General features: G+C 47.9%; 1 pseudogene; it reads right to left on the bottom strand.

Annotated features, from left to right (window-relative positions):
* Window positions 1-1,384: 1,384 nt before the first annotated feature.
* Window positions 1,385-1,498, bottom strand: LOC115068480 (annotated as a pseudogene).
* Between the last annotated feature and the right edge of the window lie 5,477 nt (window positions 1,499-6,975).

Here is a 6,975-nt window from a genome sequence, read left to right as displayed (position 1 = left end):
AAGAGTGAAGATTTAAATATTTGAAATAAGAGTCAAACTAAATTTAGGCATTCAATTCCTGTTTTGGACGATATCTATCAGAGAATAGTGTTTAGATTCCCAAGAGAACAGATCATTAAAATAAATATTCCAGAGGGCTCAGCATCAGCGACCAACAAGCTTATGAATCCATGACATAGTTAGATTTCCATCTGTTCCAGGAGCCATTGACAGTCCATGTGGTGTTACCCAGCACTATTTCAAAATAATGTGAGCCGCAGGGACCATTAATTACCTGCAGACCCCTGGAAGGAGGGGGACATGGTGCCAGGTGCAGTGTGGCAGATGTAGTTCCCAGTTTACCAGGATCTTGTCACAATTCATTCACACCATGGAAGTCTGGTGTTCAAAATCTGCTGCAAACTAGGCAAGCATATGCTGTGTGCCTGCTGGGTAAGCAAGTTTCTCTGGGTATATGCCTAGCAGGTGGCTGGAGTAATTGATTTATCCCTCCCTGTTCTGCAAGAATCATTTGGGATTGTCTCTGGACACCCATGTCAAAACCTTCAAGTTCTAGACAATAAGGAAGGATGCGACTCATGGGCTTGCTAGGACCAGGGCAGACAGTTCCAAGTTTGATACTAATGTGTTGTTAAGTATGTGCTAATGAATTACAAATGGCACCACATGGCCTTTGCACGATGATGTCTCATTAATTCAAGATTTCAGAATTTTAAAATGCATTTTCAATATGATTCAAGTGTATAAATATTAAGGAGACATTAAGCTTTATCAAATTGACTTTTCTTGTGTTAAAAGATCAGAATTTAACATATCAAGACATACCTTTTGATTTTCCTGTCGTGTGGTTGATTCGACTAGGGTCCCTCCTCCAATTATTCATATAAACCCATGAAATCTTTCATTCACATGTCTTTGGAAGTCAGGAGTGGGGATGAGAGTTGAGAGACAAAGCGGAATACCCAAATGGTGAGGGGCCAGCTCTTTAATCAACATGCTGCCTGGAGTAACAGCACCCAGAGTAACAAAGACCAGGAGTTCCCTCATCCCAGACAGCCTACTGGTTTCTGCTGGTTTGGAACCACAGGTGCAAATATTCTGTTCAGATACTTTGTTTTCCACTCACACGGCATCAACAAAAATGTCTTCAAGGTCAAACGAATATTTTGATAAGCCCGAGTGCACAGTCTGTGAACTGGCCTCCTTGAGGCTGATCAGGGAACTTGGTGAAGCAAATTGGGGTTTAAATTGTCCTCTGACCAGTGATTCATGCACATACCATCAAGTCCATTGAACAAAGGAGAAAAACAAGAAAGAGGGCCCTCGCTCCGGCCCGATGCGCAACATGTTTGCAGAACCTGGGCCCCCAGGCCACACAAATTCAAACAACAGAGTGTTCACTTTTCTTTTTCACGAATTTGCCTGTCCTTGCACGAGGGCCGTGCTGATCTCCCCTGTATCATTCCAGTTTCCGTGTATGTGCTGCAGAGGCAAGCACCACTTACTCTTTTAGTCTTCACATCTGAGGCAGCTCTTCTGATGTTGACTCACACCTCACTCCCCACCCCATCAAGACAGCAGTCGGTCATCCCCATGGTGGCCTGTGGCAGAGCACGGATCAAGCCATGTTTGCAGAAAATAGGTGTCCAGGTCAGACAATGAAAACCAGCTCCTGGCATTAATTTAGGAAGGACCTCAGGGAGCAGTAAGTCATAACATGCTCTGTTGTGACCCTTGACCCCAAAGAGGCTCACGGACTTGTCTGTTTCCGAGGTACTGAGGTTTCATTCTGAAGAGCATCTCTGCCTGCTTCTGCTTCGTGGGCAACAAACGATCAGCACATTTATCAAATCTGGACTAGACAAAAGACGTCCAAGTCCTAGAATGAAACAAGGCACATGAGCTTGTGTGGTGATCATATAAATCGTGAGGCATTTCAATCACGGTTTAGTGATTCCCGTGGAGTAACAGACCAGTTGGACAAGGTGTTTCTCCACCTGCTTTCATGGCTTTAATTTTGAAGGGAAGCCCATTCTTGAAAACAGAGCAGACCAGTCATTGTGAGGTCTGAGGAGTACGACGGGGGCATGGGGGCCTCTGCTGGCCCCTATACTGAGTGATGCCTCAGTGTGGGTACCTTGGGTTGAACTCATTGGAGTGACACAACAATCCACCACTGGTCCTATGATTTACTTGGAAGAGAAAGGCAGGGACAGTGCAGTGATTCCACCTCTTGGTGAAACAGGTAGGTCATGAAAGCTGGCCCTCTGTAGCATGCTGTTCTGTGAGCAAACCATGCACTCCTCCAGATGGGGCAGCGACGACATAAACAGAGACAACGGTTCCACCCAAGTCCATCTTGGTGAGCCAGTGAGTTGAACTGGGGTTACTCGGGAGCATTGGTCAGTTACTTATTGAAGCATGGGTGGCTTCATCACTAAAGAAAATCTCTCTCCCATGACCCTTTAGCTGTCTGTATGTCCTCATGGAGGGGCAGGGCCTCGGGATAGAATCAACAGGCTCAATCTTATCCAAGTCTCTTGTGAGTAATCGCAGGGGCTGAGAGTTCAGGGGGCAATAGCCATGCTCCACTCTGATGCAAGTTCCACAACACATGCTTATCTGAGTTGACAGTTACCTCCAATCTCCCTTCCCCCAGGAGTGCTGTCCCCAGTCACGTTCGGCTCATCCTTCTGTAGTGTAAAATTCTACAGGATGAGTTTTATCATTTGCCGCAATACCTCCTAAATGGGGGATGTTTTATACCCAACTCAAACGCTAAGTGGTTGCCATGGCGATAACTGCTGGTTCCCTCCCAACATGTTCCAACATGTTACGTAAATGAGCTAACCCTCTTCCCTGTTGTGCTGGATAGCTTCAGTGTCCACTTGACACACCTGGGTTGAGGGAGCCTCAATTGGGGTATTGTCTCCATATGACTGGCCTGTGGCCATGTCCATGGGGCACCTTCTTGATTGTTGAGTGACGTGAGAGGGCCCAGCCCACTGTGGGTGGTACCACCCTGGGCAGGTGGGCCTGGGTTGCATAAGAAAGCAGGATGAGCAGGGGCCAGGGGAGCAAGCCAGTAAGCAGCAATCCTCCATGGCCTGTGCTCCAGCTCCTGCCTCCAGGTTCCTGCCCTGAGTTCCTACCTTGGGCTCCCTGATGAACCTGGGAGATGTAAGATAAATAAACCGTTTCCTCCCCAAGTTGGTATTGGTCAGAGTGTTTTGTCACAGCAATGGAGAAACAAACTAGGACACCTGTGCATTTGACCTTTGGGTTATTGGTTTCCTAATTGCAGGCTGAAACCTGTTGGCTCAAAACACTGGCTGTATGAGACTCAAATTGATTATATATCTGGTTAGTTTTCAAACAGTATGAGCAAACAAAGTTTTAGCCACTCAGAGCCTGTTTGTTCTCCATATTCCTGTAACCTCCCACCATATCTGCTGGCCATCTGACAAGATGGGGCCTGTGGTTACAACCTCCCACAGTGTGGTCAATCAGAATTCTCTACTGCATTCTGAGGGAAATCACCGAGACACCAAAGTTCCCCTTCCTGTCCCTGTCTAGGGGTTTCCCTTCACTTCTGGATAGTGACCCCACACTGTAGCCTCCAGATAGGCTATGAGAGACCTCTGCTTTCGCACAACCCTGTCCATGAGCTAATGCAGTTGAGCGTGTTACTGCCCGCGGTGGTTTCTTTGGTTAGCCCCAAAGAATTGAGCCCCCTGTACAATGTCCCATAGAAATACAGTCCTTGCTTGAGGTTAGACAGATGCCTACCTAAAGACAATACTTCCCAGCTGTCTTGGTGGCATGGTCATGTGACTAAGTTCTGGCCAACAGGAGATAAGTGGAAGTTTCTTGGCAAAGGCTTCTGGGAATCGCTTTCATAGCCGAGGCCGCACTTTTCTCTTTCTCCTTCTTGCTCTGTCTTTTCCTCCTTTTTTTTCTGGTTGGAACACAGATGAGATGGTTGGGCTAGAAGCAGCCAGTTTGGAATATAAAGTAGTCCAGTATTTTATATTGCGATGGAATGTAAAATGGTCTTAGGAAGGTGAGTCGTGTGCAAAGAACACGTCTGGAGGGCTCCTTTAGAACAGTTCTGCCGTGCTGGACTTGGACTACAGAAGGTGGAGACTTCTGTTTCAGCCACTGTTCCTTCCACTGAGGTGAGCTGTGTGGGGACCTAAAGGCACCACCTTGCAGAAGTCCGAGAGGAAGTTACTGGGGCGTGGCCTGACTTGTTTTAAAAGCCTGAAGGATACTTCCACACTGCTGAGGAGTGCATGATCAGCATGTGACCATCCTTAAGATACACCCTCAGGGGGGAGGGGGGATTTCCAGGTGCTTTTATAACGTCTGTAACACCTGCAATAAATGAGTCCCTGCTTGACTAGGCTTCCCATTGCGCCTGAGTGTTCCTGGTACTGGGGGTGGCATGGGCTGGTGAACTGCGTGCTTACTCATCCCCAATCATCACTGCGGGGGGGTCGCTGGTTCAAACCCCCCCGCAGAGCTGGTTTCACTGCGTCACATGGTAGATAGCATTAACTGGAAAGGTTGAGGGGGAGCTAGCGGTTCCACAAGAGTAAGAAAATCAAGCAAGGGTACTGCCAGCTGCCCACAGACCCGGTCACTTGGCTGCTAATGTGAAGGGTAAGTGTTAAGCAAAAGTCTATCTGCCACCTCTCCCCTCCCCCTCCCCCTCCCCCTCCTCCTTCACCTTCTCTCCCCTCCTCCTTCACCTTCTCTCCCCCCTCCTTTTCCTGTGCACACTACCACTTCCTTCCATTTCACACATGCAAAATGGGATTTTTTTTTGTTTTAGAGAAAAGCAGAATAACACAGAAATCCTTGGCACAGCCGGGAGCGCGGACTGTTTGGTAGGTACCAGTTCGTTAGCCGGTGTCCCTGTGCACACTTTCCACTCTCGGGGCATCCTTCCCTCCTGTCCCACAGTGAACCCAAGCACATCTCGTGAGTCTTGCTTTGACGGCTGCTGCCCCTTTCCCGTGTACTTACCTCCTGTGGCTCCTCTCCTACCACGTTGCCTTTCTTTCTCTCCACCTATACAAAGGTGTCATTAACTCTAGTACCAGAAACTCACCCAACTGTAAGACATACTTTGGGTGTGTGTGGTGGGGGGTGAGTACATGTGTGCATGTATGTGTACATGTGTATGTGGAGGCCACAGGTCCACATCACGTGACTCCTCCAGTCACTTTTCACCTTATTTTTGGCCTCTCACTGAACCTGGAGCTCACCAATTTGACTAGGCTGGCTGACTAGCAAGCCCCCAAGGATCCTCCTGCCTCTGCCTCCCCAGTTCTGGGATTACAGGCACGCTACTGCACCCCAGCTTCTTTTACATGAGGTTTGGGGGATCTCACTCATATCCTATGCTTGTGTGGAAAGCACTGTACTGAGTCATCTCAGACTCTGGGACGTAGTTCTTTAAAGTGCTGATTCCCAAGCTTCCTTTGAAGATCCAGATTTGGAGGGTCCTGGGTGATTCAGCGTTGCTACTGCACCCCAGCTTCTTTTACATGAGGTTTGGGGGATCTCACTCATATCCTATGCTTGTGTGGAAAGCACTGTACTGAGTCATCTCAGACTCTGGGACGTAGTTCTTTAAAGTGCTGATTCCTAAGCTTCCTTTGAAGATCCAGATTTGGAGGGTCCTGGGTGATTCAGCGTCTAGCAGGCCCTTTGGGTAACTTCATTGACACATTCCTGTGTATATGAAGATATACACACACAGGCACACACACACACACTCACACACACATATATATATAGATATTCTTGATAAGTACAGTCTTCTGTCTGAAGCTAGTCCAGCGGTGGAGGCTGGCACACATGACTGCCCTGTACTTCTACTTGCTAGGCATGTCAGCAAGCATCTCAGCTGGCCGTGTTCCTGGCACACATGACTGCCCTGTACTTCTACTTGCTAGGCATGTCAGCAAGCAAGCATCTCAGCTGGCCGTGTTTCTTATGGCCAGAATCCACCTTCTCTTCTGAGGTCTGTCTGAACCGGGAAGTTGCAGTTTTTCATTGACTTCAGTCACAGGGCACGGTGACTCCCGTGTTCCACACGGATGCTTCCTTACTGTCCAGCTTCTCTGTCAATCAGTTGCAGCCACATCATCAGCTGACCCCCTCTTGTTTTGCTGATTTAGGCTCATAAGCATCCCACAGTGGCAGCTTTAACTACCCACTCACTGGAACTACCGGTGCGTCTCCTCGTGAGGGCGAGACTAAGACCTCCAAACCACTGGAACAGAGAACCTCAGTCAACTTTCTGCCCCTATAGCAAATGATAACAGAGAGAAATTAACACATAAAGAGAAAAGGGTTATTTTGACTTACAGTTCTTTTAGAGTTTCTGGTCCATGATCGAATAGATTCAGGGTTTTAGGCCTCTAGTAGGGGTTGGGGGAATAGTAGATCACAGTGGTGGGACAAACTGCTCCCCTCATGACCAGGAAGAGGAAGACACCAAGGTCTCACTACAAGACACATGTTCTCAGTGACTCCAGGGCCCACCTCTTAAAGGGTCCACACCTCCAAGCAGCATCCTGGATCCAAGTCTTTAACTCTGAGGCCAGAGGGGTCATTCGAGATCTGGCAAACAGGAAGCAAAGATTTGCTAGTGGTGACAGGGTTTCTCGATGGGCTGCATTAAGTCAGACTCTAATTTTGAAAAATTATTTATTATTTTCATCTTGTGTGTATGAGTGTGTTACCTGCATGTATGTAAGTACACTCATGTCATACAGTACCTATGGAGGTCAGAAGAGTGTGTTGGATTCCCCTGAACTGGAGTTAACGGATGGTTGTTAGCTGCCATGTGGGTGCTGGAAATGGACCCCAGGTCCTCTGCAAGAGCAGCCAGTGCTCTTAACCACTGATCCATCTCTCCAGCCCCTGACTCAGAGTCTTTTAAAATTAAAAAATTTATTT

This window comes from Nannospalax galili, unplaced genomic scaffold, assembly GCF_000622305.1.
Source record: "Nannospalax galili isolate Female #2095 unplaced genomic scaffold, S.galili_v1.0 scaffold469, whole genome shotgun sequence".
NCBI classification, from domain to species: Eukaryota; Metazoa; Chordata; class Mammalia; order Rodentia; family Spalacidae; genus Nannospalax; species Nannospalax galili.
The sequence above is the reverse complement of the archived record's forward strand: the minus strand, read 5'-3'. Positions and strand labels throughout refer to the sequence as shown.